The 12,195-nt window shown below is 57.8% G+C and overlaps 1 long non-coding RNA gene across 1 annotated transcript; it reads left to right on the top strand.

Moving 5' to 3' along the window:
• Positions 1-675: 675 nt before the first annotated feature.
• LOC109458034 (uncharacterized) lies at positions 676-11,647 on the top strand. Its single transcript, XR_002139136.2, has 3 exons — positions 676-1,793; positions 5,108-5,343; positions 7,959-11,647. It is a non-coding gene; the product is annotated as an uncharacterized LOC109458034 (long non-coding RNA).
• Positions 11,648-12,195: the final 548 nt, after the last annotated feature.

Below are 12,195 nucleotides of genomic sequence, written 5' to 3'. Positions count from 1 at the left end.
CCAAGGGTGTAGCGCAGACATCCGCCACCTGGCCTCCAGGAGGAAAATCGGGCTTTTAATCCTCAAGAGATTTGCGAAGCCCGGCAGAACGCAGGGATCTCGGTCCTCACCTAACCGATGGGGGTGGGGAGGTTGATTAGGACACCACCGGCTCCCGGCTCCTAATCGCTCTGAGCCAGTATTAGCGCCCCCAACCCCCGGCGGGTGCGTCTGTCTATTCGCAGTGTAGGGATGCCAGGGGCTGGGGGAAGGGAAAGCGAATGGCTCAGCCTGGAGGGCTCCGCGGAATCAAGTGATTCCTGACGCCCGGGCGGCACCCTCACAGCCCAGTTCCTAGGATGTGCGCACCAGTGAGGCGCCGGAGGCGCGCCGTCCAGCCGCCGACCCCAGGGGGACACGGTACTCGCTGGCGCTAACAGGGATAGTGGGGGCGCTCCCAGGATCTAGTATGGGTGGCGCCGAAGCGGAGAAGATCTGGGGGTCTGAGAGCTGCTTCCCCCCTCTCCCGCCCCGAGACTGGGCGGGGTTGCCCGGGGGCCACAGACGCGGTAACGACCTGCGGTGAAGCCATGAGAGGGGTCTTGAGCTATCAGCTAGCTCTTCAAGCAGGAACTCTGCCCACCCCAAGTCGCCGCCTGCCTCGCAGACTTGCGCTTCCCCCTGAGCCCACCAGGGCGGCGAAACGCCGGCGCGACCCCCGCTCGATTCTCCAGGGAGATGCTAGGGCCCACGCCGCATCTCACCAAACACAATCCGCACTCAAACCGCGCTGCGGCCCGGGGCACAGCCCTGGGGGGCCCAGGACCTCAGGCCTCGTGGGCGCCTCCGCCAGAAGGCGCGGGAGAGCGGGGAGGCTGCACTGCCGCGTCATCCCCGAAGGCCGGTCGCGCCGGGTATCCGCCCGCCCGCAACTCTGGTTCTAGCACGGCTTGCCCGGGGCACCCGCCTCCACCTTCTCTTCCCTGCTCGGCGCTGGCTTGACCCGGCCCTGCCCCGGACACTCACCTGCGCCGGCTCGGGGCTGGGCGCACTGCCGCCTCCCAGCTCCGCGCGAAGTCCACACGGGAGAAACAAGGCAAAAAGGGCCCTGGTTCGGAGGGGGCCGGATGGACGGAACCTGAGTCGTCCCGGGGCCAGGGAGAGGGCGGCGCCCTGAACCTCCACAGCGCGACGCGGGAGGAGGCGGCGCCCGAGCACTGAGCCCAGCGGGGGAACAAAGAGGAGCCGGGATGGGGCCGCGCGCTTCCTGGGTGTCGGGTGACAGGTTTGCTGGAGGAGGCCCCTGCTCCGCCACCTGAGGAGGAGCCATCTCCGCCCGGCAGGCGGGGTAGGGCAGGAGAGGCTAGGGGCCCGGAGCCCGAGGAACAGGGTGCGCGAGGCACCCCGGACGGCGCGGCCGGAGAGAGGCCCATGGGTTCCGGCGCAGAGGTGCAGTCTCGACGGAATGCAGGGATAATGACTCTGGGAGGGTTTACCGCCCCTGAGCCCCGCCCGCCCCCCGTGCCCCGCCATTGGCTCAGGTGCTGAGAAGCGGGGGAGGGGCAGGGGGCGGGTCCGGGATGATTCACCTTGAATGTGGCTCTGGTTGGTGCTCCGCGCAGGACACGCCCGGCTGGGACTGCGGAGACGCTGGGAGCCCCGCCTGCTCGCCCTACCCCTCCTGGTCCGGTCCCAAGGGGTCTCGCGGACCGCGCCGTGTCCCTGCCTCCTGCCCTCAGGTTAGGGTGCCGCTGGCCGAGGTGCGCCCCGACGCCCTGCCATCCCACCGCCCTCCAAGCCGGGAGCTAGCTGAGGTGTGTGTAGCGCAGCGTGCTTGGAAATCTGACCCTGGGCTGGGGGAGGGGAAGTGCATTTGGAGCTGGGACGCATTATGGGGCCACTGGACGGATCTCCGCAGTGCTCCCCGCAGAAAGGTGCACAAGGCTGAGTTGTCTCAGTGTGCCAACGCGGACGCAGGAGCTCAGGGCTGGAGTGGGGACGAGGGGTCCCCGCCACGTCCTCATCCACCTACGCTCGCCTAGCTTTGCGGCCTCACAGGTGTCTGGCCACTGCCGCCGCCGGGAACAAAGGCTGCCTGTCCGGGAAGGGAGAGGGGGAGGGGAACCGCCCCCAGACCCGTTCCCATCCCCCGTTTTTCCCCCCACTGCGGCTGTGGCTCCCCCGGGAGGGGGCGGGGCGGGCCAAGGCTGGGGCGCGGACGTGGATTAGATCCTTCTCAGCGGTCCTTAGCTGCGATACCACCCGGAGCATTCCGAGGGGCGGGGCACGGTCTAGGAGACACCCAGGCTGTCAGCATCGAGGTGGCCTCTTCCTCCTTCCCCAGCATCCTAGGCACCAGAGCGCCCCCCGCCCCCTGCTGCTTTGGGCGCCCTTCCCAGTCCCAGCCCCGCCTGGCCGCCCCAGACGGCAACACGGTTCAAAACCAGATTAAAATAAAACGTTAATCCGTCCTCCTCCCTTTTAGCTCCTAATTCTCCCTACCGACCCCTGTAGGTCTGGCTGCTGAGAAGCCCCTAAAAAGGAGGATGCTTAACCGATGCCCCCGCCAAACCTAAAAGCCTCTTGTATTAAGATTGAAGACCGTTAGCACCCTGTCCTGGGCTGAAGCGAAGGAAGGGAGTAGGCAGTGATGATTGGGGGTGGGGATCTATAGTTCTCGCGTCCCCCGCCCCTGCCGAGCCGAAACCCGTGGAGAATGATGGTGCGGATATGAACTCTTCAATAGGTCGGATTCCTAGGCGGGCCTGCTCCATCCCTGGATGTTGCAGCCAGAGGAGGCTAGACCCTCAGCCCCGGAGAGCTGGCTGGGCGAGTCGCGGGGCGTCGGGGTCTCTCTCAGCGCAGCCAGATATGGGGCGCAGTGCGCCAGGACCCCGACTGGGGAGACCCTGAGCAAAGCACGAGGCGCAACAGGCCGAAGGAGTGGTGGTAATGGGGGTTTCACATTAACCCTCCCCGGCCCGCACGCATCCCTCGCCCAGCCAGCTCGCCCTCAACTTCCCTGGCTGCATCCCCACACATGCCCTACCTGGTCCCCGAGGGTGGTAGGATGCTGGGTGGTAGGGGCGCAGTGCACCGGGGACTGCAAAGCTGCGAGTGGCCCCCGCGGCCTGCCGCGCCCCCTTTATAGCGCGCGCCCCGCCCCCCGCGGCCGGCGCGCCCCGCCCGGGTCCATTCACCTGCTGTTGAGAACCAGACACCGCACAGCGCAAAGCGAGCCACCGGGCCGCACGGTCCGGCCGTCGGTGCTGGCGGGGCGGGGGCGCCGCCGAGGCAGATCCGGTTTCCACCTTTTCTTAAATGCGCTGCTGAAAGTCGAGACGGCCTCGGGAGCCAGCGTTGCTTTCTTCCCCCGTGGCTCCGCGCGCACCCCGACGCCCCCAATCCCACTCCGGGAGGGGTCGCGAAACTGCACCCGCAAAAGCCTCATACATATTTTAGGGAGCAGGCCCGGCCGGTAACCCGAGCTGGACTCGAATGGTGAGGGGCCGGCCCCCGGGGACCCGATATCCCAGATCCCTTTCGGCTCCAGGCCCAACCGGAGGGGGGGGACGGGGGGGGGAGGAGGTGGCGAGGGACGACCTAAGGTACTCATTTTGCTGCCCTGTCCTGCACCCCCTACGTCCGCCTGTATCCTGCCCTTCCTCCGCGGGTCGCGGGTCTGTCTGTCCCTCAGACGCATCCTTGCTCCCCCTAAAGAGACCCTTTCCGCTTCATCACCAACATCCACTCTGCCCGGAGTCTGGCGTCGCGACGCATAGTTTGGGGTTCGTCGACCCGCGGGTCAGGCTTAGGAAAGATCCCTAAACCTTTAGGAAGGACCGCCTTGCCTGCTCCAACCTAGAAGATTCAGAGCCCCTCGTTCGGTCCCCGGACATGGCTACTGTTTCTCGGCTTGCCTCTCTGGCCATCTTAGTTCTTTCCCGCCCCCTGCCCCTAACTCTCCACTGCAGTGGTCATTATCCTGAAGGTGGACGAAGAGGTCGTCAACCCTTGGTCTACCTTCCCTTCCCATTTCACGCAGCAGGGCTGAGGGGAGGGGTGTCTGGGTTGCAGACTCCCGCACCCCACAGATCAGCCCCAGCGGCTTTGCTCTGGCTGCTTGGGGCCCCGCGCTGACCCCGGCTCTCGGCCTCACCACGGCGATAACTAACATTCCCCAGTGAGACAGAGCTCGGGGTTCGGGTCCTCCTGTGCTCAAATTACCAGTTGCTTTGCGCTCTCCAGCGATTCACTTCACCTCTCAGAGCCTCGGTTTCCCCCTTTATAAAATGGGTAGAATGGCTCCCATCTCTCAGGAGGATAAAGAAGAAGCAAACTCGTGACCCATAGTTCTCTGCAAACCAGAGACCCTGCGTTCTCACTGCGACGGACCCTGTACCCCCGCCCACGTGACGCCTTCCTGGTGCCCGCCCCCCGCCACCGTATTTCTGGCCCCTGTGCTGACCCTCGAGGTCTCGCCCCCGCCACTCCACCCCACGCCCCGCCGCGACCATGTGCTGGGGGCTCAGGGCTGCTGGGGGAGCCGCAGCACTGTCTTTCGATCTTGGTCCAGGCCACAGCCCCCGACTTTTTGCGAAAAACGGCGTGTTTGTGCGCCTGTGCGTTTTTCTCCCAGCGGCACGGTCTCTGTACCCTTCTCAAAGGACTGGGAACCCGGAGATTCGGCTCCAGCTGCGGGGGGGCCGGGAGTGTAGGGAACGATGGGGCAAAGAACGAAAAAAAACAGGGACACAAATGAAAGGCCATCCTGTCCCAGGAATCTACCCAGCTCTTAAAAAGGGTGGGGAAAATACATGTGGCCGTTATATATCCTGGAAAAATATCCCGGACGTTAAGTGGAAAACGCAAAGAACAGACACACGGGCTTCTGTTTGTATATAAAAATGTAAAGGGGGTTGTCTAGGTGTCAGTATTTTTATGCGCAGAAGGTCTCCCATCGGAGACCCAAGACGCAGCAAACAGAGGTGGCTTCCATGTAGGAGAACTGGGGGCGGGGGGGCAGAAAGCAGAAAACTTTCTTTTGTTGGATGTCTTTTTGGACGGTTTGAAGTGTACGTGTTTACCATATGCTTGTATTACATTTTCAATTAAAAAAAAACTGCAGGAATTGGTTTTTTTAAAAATCTGATTCGGGTTGCTGAAGGCTGGAGGAGTCGAATCAGAGAGGATGACGCAGCCCGAGCCCGACAGACGGCGAGTACGGCGAGGAGGGCTGGTAACCCGAGCTGGACTCGAATGGTGAGGGGTGCGCCCCGGGATTCTCGGCTCCGGGCCGGCGCACGTCCAGAACTCGTGCTCAGAGCGTGGGCAACCGAGCAGAGACGCAAGCGTGCACGGCCGGTGCGTTTTTGTAGCATTGTCCCTTACCTTCCCCCACCAGGTGACACTTTGACTGAGTTTAGTCCAGGCGGCAGCTGAGGCTTGAGTGCCCACCCCAGAGGTATCCGTGACCCCAGTCAGTGGAGAAGGCGGCTGGCGGGGATAGGGAACCGAGCACTGGTTGGGGGCTCAGGGTGTGAGATGGAGTCCAGCCGCCGTTTCCTCCAATGCAGGATAAACTGAGAACACCCGCCGTGCCTCCTTCTAGAGGATGTGGGACGAAAGCGGGCGCGTGGTCCCTGGAGAGGAGCCCTGCCGGACAGTGCTCCGCCGAGACCCTTCCAGGGCTAGAAACCTCGCTTCTCCATCCCCACCTGGTAGGGCCCGGCGCGCGGACTCTGACCCTCCGTTTCCACTGCACCCTGACGTGGAGCCAGCCTACGAGGCACCGCGTGCGGGCAGCCGGGGAATGGGAACACAGGTTCTAAGCAGACATCGTGTCTGCAGTTGGCGGAGGAGGCCCCCGCAGCCTTCAGCAGATTATCCAAAGGTCGGTGACCCAGATTTGGTTTTGGCCACGGGCCATGTTCACTTCCTGTGTCCACACCAGAATTTTAGCTGAATAATTCCGTTCCCAAACCAGGCAATCGCTTGTTTCTATTTTGGGATGCTTCAGAGAGTCAGGACTTAATTGTCTCAAGGTAGAATAATCTGTACTTGAAATCACTTAACACGTGTTTTTATCAGGAGCCTGCCTGACCTTTCTGAGCCTCGGTTTCTTCACCTGTAAATTGGGAGCTTACCCAAGTCAGAGGACAGTTGGAGAAAATCGAACAATGAAATGGTTTGCGAGCGCTTTGGAAACAGCAAAGTGCTTATTCAGGAGACAGTTCTTTTTAGTCCTGCAGTCGCCACCCAGATTCGAGGGGGTCAAGTTGTCTGCCTTTCTTGGATGAGGGCGCGCACCTCCTGCACAGGCGTGGAACGGTCTTTTCCTTGCTCTCAGGCAGCTGTGGATAAGGACATGCGTTCGGTTCAGGGACGTCGTGTCCCTTCCTCCCTCGCTCCTAGCGAGTGGCGTCCTCCGCGGCGCAGCCCCTTGCGCCAGTAAGCACTTCTCAGCAGGCGCGTCCTCCGAGCGCTGCGCCCTGCAGGCCCCGGGCTTGGGTTCCTCTCAGCCTCCATGTCTCCGCTAGTGTCCTCTCTTGCTGTCGGCCTTGGGTCCTCATTCCCCTTCGACCCTCCCAGAGCTATAGGGTTTGTCTAATCCAACTCTGTTTTCCCCAGGAGGGATCAGGGGACCCCCTCCTAGGTCCCGAACTGGAGCCAGAGCAGACAGCAGAGCCCAGTTCTGGATGCCTGCCTGGGGTTTCTTCCATTGGGCTGAGTCTGCGGGTCCAGACAGAACTCTTGGAGGAGGGAATTAAAAAAAAAAAAATGCTAAGCCCAGGAGTGGGGCCCCGCTGGAGTGGGGTCCAAGGAACTTCAGGCCTCAGAACTGCCCTTGTCCTCTGGGTGGGTTCCAGTTTCTAGGTCAGTACATCTCTAGCCCAGGGTAGGAGGGCACCTCGGAAGCTGCAGAGATTTTCCTGGGGACAAACCTGAGGGGTAGGTGCAAAGCAACTGCTGGGACGCCTAGAAGGAGGGTTATCTGGGGTCCCTGGCTGTAAATTGGGAGCTGGGGCCCCATCTCCTGCCTGGGAGATGCAGGGGGTGGGGGTGGGGGAAATAGGCAGCAGAGGAGAGAGGAGAGGCTGTGGGAGGAGGAGGGCCAGAGGTTTGGATGGGGATGGAAGGACTGGGGCCATCAGGAATTCCTGACACTCTTTGATCTCTCCTGGAGTCTGCTCTTCACAAAGCTCCACCAGCATGCTCTCCTGGGCTGTGGGAACCCGCTCTGCTTGGCCCTCCTGAAAGTGATGGCAGCAAGGGAGGGACAGCCAAGGTGGTGGGGGGATGCAGCTGGCACAGAACTGGGAGCCCTGCCCTAAAGGCAGAGGGATCCCTAACGTAGGAAGCAGCCGTTAGCCTGTGTCAAGGACCGGGAGCTGCTGCGAGCACCCTGTAGTCAGCCCTCACCCCCAGCACCCTGGGGGTGGGGGGCGGACTGAAGACATGACCTGCCAACGCCTTTAGCATGAGTCCTGAATGAGATAAAGTCCTGGCTCCAGGAGCCACATCTGTCTTGTTCACTGCTGTATCCCTGTGCCCGACTCTTGGAAGGTGCTCCATAAATATGTGTTTGAGTGAACATGTGAGCAGAAATACAGTCACAACCAGGATTCCCCAAGTGAGAGCTATTTTGAAGAAGCGCCAGGCCTCAGAACAGGGGCCAGAATCTGCCCGGTCTCTTTCTCTCCATCATAGCTGCCTGCGCTACCTCACCCCTTTTAGCAGGGAGCAAGGTCATTCCAGGGAGCAAGGTCATTCCAAGGGAGGCCCAAATGGCTCACTATGACTCCAGGAGGCCTCCCCACTTCCCTTTTGAGGGATTCACTTCTCCCTCTATGCTTCAGGTTCCCCATCCCTTAAAGAAGAGAGAACCAGAAGGAAATGCGAGAGCTGAGTCTGCTTTTCCAAACTGATATGAAAACGCTGTTCCTTTCTTCTTTCATCCTTCATTTTTCTTGTCCCAGACACGCAGAGGAAGTCTGCTGTAGACACAGAAGTGGAGGCCGATGCATTGGGCTGGACTTGGACCAGAAGAGCCGTGCTAGAGACGAAGGTCCCACTGTGTGCTACATGGCGTGGGGGCAGGAGTCCCAGGTTGCTTCTGGAGGGTTGCATGCCCCCACTGGTTAAATTAGCATAGAGTACCCTAGGAACTGAACCGTCAAGTTCTGGAATTGTAGGCCATCAAACAGACCAGGCCTTCCAGGAGCTCACATTCTCTTTGAGACAAGAGAACAGATGCTGGGTTTTGCTCCAACTTCCGTTTTAGAGAAACCAACGCTGGCCTGAAAACTCCCCTTCCAGTAGGGTGGGGTGGGGTGGTCTGAGATCACACAGTCAGCAGGCTGAGTGAAGCCGTCCCAACAATGTTCCTCATTCTGTCATACTGACTGGCAGAGCCCCCATGGTATGTGCTTGGAAACCCCATAGGGAGGACCAGAGGAATGGGTGAGCCAGAGCTGGCTAGCTGGGCTCCCTCCTCCCCATCCCAGGGTGCTGAGAATCTGCCTTCACTTTGGACCTTCCCTGGGCTGCGGGCCTTGCGCTTCCTCCCCTCCTCTGTTTTGGAGTTGGGAGGTTGCCCCCCAGGTCCCACTTCATTGGGTCCCCCTCACAAACCCAAGCTTCAGCCTTATGCCACCTGCCCGCTGATGGGGTCTCTTTGAAGAATTGATTTCCACAAGTCCCTAAAGTGTTTCCTCGGCAGTAAATCTCCTGCCGCCCAGGCTTTCTGCCCCATAAATGATTTAGCACCTCAGCGGGGTTGGAACAGTCTTCCTGTGCCCTTGGAGGCCGGCAGCTGTGACATCACCATCCCGGCTGGTGATGGATGGTATCTTCTGCCCTAATGGGAGAAGAGTGCACAGTGCCGTCTGGGAGGGGGTCAGGCCATGGTAGTAAGTACCCATCTGGCTCCACAGACTTCTGGTTTGGGGGTCTTCCTGATGGACCAGCCAGCTAATTGCCCTCCAAGGTACCAAGAGAAAGGGCCTGAGTCTATCTCTCTGTCCCCTGCCCAGAGGGACCCAGGCTCATTTCAGAGTGGGGTTTGTCTTTCCAGTTTTTAAAGCGCTCCAGAGAGAGGAATTATATATACCAAGCGCTCTCTTATCCTGCTATACCTACCACACTCTCACATGCACAGATACACCCTCATGGGTATGCACGCTCCTGGCTGCTTTCTCAAGAGCCTTCCCAGGAAGTTCATCATTGTGTCCCACCTAAATCTTTCCTGCTACCAATGAAGGCCATTTTTCTCTGAATCCATATGGAACCAACAGAGAGCAGCTGGTTATTATCGGCCATATGCTAACCCTGCAAGCGTACACGGTGAAGGATGACAGGGTTTTGGTCCCTCCCTCCCATCGTCTTTCTTGTAAACTTCAATGACCCCCGTCCTCTCAGGTCCACCAGCCGTTGGAGGAAAAGACACAATTTTTCTCCACCCGCATCCGTGGGTTCCGGACGTCTTCAGGCAGAGGACAGAAACTGGAGAGGGTGGCACTTGGATGAGAGAGTAGCCTCTGCCCAGATTTGCCGTCCCGGACTCCAGCAGGCCTTGCCCTACCTTGGAGGAGGTGTAACTCGGGGTACATTTCCTGCTTCAAAATCACTTGCCCGTTGGCCTATCCTGTAGAGAGTGATAGGCTGAGGAGTTTTCTCTAAGGTTGGTACGGGGGCAAGCACCCTGTGATTCCATCAGGATCACACACACAGAGGGTGCCAAGAAAATGGATACACGTTTTACGAAAGGAAAAAAACTGTATTAAAATCGTAATATTCGATATACACCGATACCAAAAGATGAATATGAGTCATGTGTATACATGTTTTTGGCACCCCCGATATGGTAACGGACAGAAGGACCTAAAGGAGTGGGACGTAGAATGGTAAGTTTTTGGTTTTGTTTTGTTTGGAACAACTTTGTTGAGGTAAATTTACACACACACAAATTAATCCACTTAAAGAGTGCAGTTAAATGAGCTTTGACAAATAGATACGCCCATGTGACCACCACCACAATGAAGATATTAAATATGTCCATCACCCCTGAAATTGCCCTCATGCTCCTTCCAGGTCAGTCTCCTTTTCCCACCACCCCACTCCTCACCCTGTCTCCAGGTCTCCTACCCCTGACAACTACTAATCAGCTTTCGATTACTGTAGTTTTGCCTTTTCTAGACTTTCGTAAAAAGATGCAGTCATGGAGAATGTAACCTTCTGAATCTGGCTGTTTTCGCTAAGCACTAATGCCTTCGAGATTCATCCAGGTTGTTGTGTGTATCAATAGCTCACTCCTTTTGAGGTGCTGTGTCATATGTCATCGTATGGATGTGCTACCAGTTGCTTATCCATCCCCCAGTCAACTGACATTTGGGTTGTTCCCGATTTGGGGCTATCGCGAATAAATTCACGTACAAGTCTGTTTCTGGGATGTGTTTCCATCAGAAGCTGTGCCGGTAAATGTTGAACAACCAGCTCTCTGGGGTGGGAAGACACCCTGATTTGTAGGGTTTGATTTGTAGGGTTCCAGTTGCTCTACATCCTTGCCAGCCCTTGACATGCCAGCCTTTTTCGTTTTAGCATTCTATACAGGGTGTGTGGCTCATCTCGTGGTTTTAGTTTGTGTTTCCTTGATGACTAATGGTGCTGAGCATTTTAATGTGCTTGTGTGCCTCGATGGGTAAGTTTGGGGGAGCTGGGAAGAAGGTTACGAGGGAAATGATCTAAAGTGAAATGCCACAGGGAAGGGCTCGGGTACCTTGGAGCCACCACAGAAACCTGGGGCGTCCAGGCCAAGGATGGGCCAAGGAAGCAAACAGCCTTGACTGAAGGCCGATAGATCCCAGTTTACAAAAGTCTCCCGTGAACACTTTCATTTGCCCCTCAGATCTCGGTGGTATAGGAAGATCTGAGGCCTTGACGGGAGTGTGTATTTTCCAAGTTCACTCCGAGGGCGCTTGGTGGAGGAAGGTTCAGACCCAGGTCATCTCACTCCCAGCCCCTCTAAGGTGCTTTGCTGTTTGCAACGAGCTTTCACATACTTCATCTCATGGATGCTCAGGACAGCCCCATTCCACCTGTGAGGAAACTGGGAGGTTAAGTGACTTGTTCAAGTCCCACAGCCAGTGATGGGCAGGGCTGAGGCTTGAACCCTAGTTTCTTGGCTCTCTGGCTCCAGCATTCGTCCCTGAGAGGCTCATCCGACCTCGGTTCTTGTCAGGATCCAAGGAGTCCACTCTGCCCTGCTTAATTCTCCTGGGGCCACAGTGGAAGCTCACTCAAGCCACCTGCCCTAGGCCTCAGGGGTCCCAGCTAGTTCTAGCTCAGCCACATTTAGAGAACTGTTTTCTTGACATGGTTTTGACCCTCCCTGGAAGACCCCTGGACACCTTGCTTTAGATTGCCCTCAGTCTTGAGGTTAGAAGACCAAGATATTCCTCCTGAAGACTCTTACATTCCCTCCACCTTCTGTGTTCGTCATGAAAATGCAGACACAAAATGCCTTATTTGTACATGGGCTGTGTGCCCCTGTGCGTATTCTCTACCCGCAAACTCAGGCCCCCATCTCTGGTTGTCCAAGGGCTCGGGTGTTAACAGTAACCATCTGGCACATAGTAGACACTCATTAAAGGTTTGTTGAATAAGTGAATGGCATTTGTTAATGAACACAGTTTCTTTCTGGACTGTAATTAATTTAAAAGCCCAGGAGGAGGGAAATGGCATGAATTGGGTGGGTGCTTTACGCTGTGTGAAGCTAGTGTTATTATACCCACGATGGATAAGAAAAGGGAGGCTTAATGCTTTGGTCACTCAGCTAGGATGGGGTGGAGCGGGGATTCGAACTGAGTCTGTCAGTGCCATGCTGACCCTCTGTTGTCTGTGAGGAGACAGGACGTGGATATCCTGGATGGGCCCTGTGACTTCCAGTGTGCAGGGAGGGAGCCCAAGGCTGAGACTGGCCTTGGCCCCACCTGGCTGACTACTTCAGTGAATGTAGGGAAGACACTGGTCACAAAACTATGTATTTCAAACTTTTCTCTAGAGCTGTGTCTCCAAATCCAGCGTTAGCCACGACCTCAAAGAACATTGCTCTGCTCCAAAGTCTCAGGTCCAGGAGACTTGCTATCCACTTTGAAATCACACAGGCCAGCTCCAGACCTTCCAGCCTGTGCAGGCCTCGGGCAACACTCAGCAGCC

The sequence above is a fragment of the Rhinolophus sinicus genome, linkage group LG11 (assembly GCF_036562045.2).
Source record: "Rhinolophus sinicus isolate RSC01 linkage group LG11, ASM3656204v1, whole genome shotgun sequence".
NCBI lineage: Eukaryota > Metazoa > Chordata > Mammalia > Chiroptera > Rhinolophidae > Rhinolophus > Rhinolophus sinicus.
This window is presented reverse-complemented; position numbering and strand designations above follow the sequence as displayed.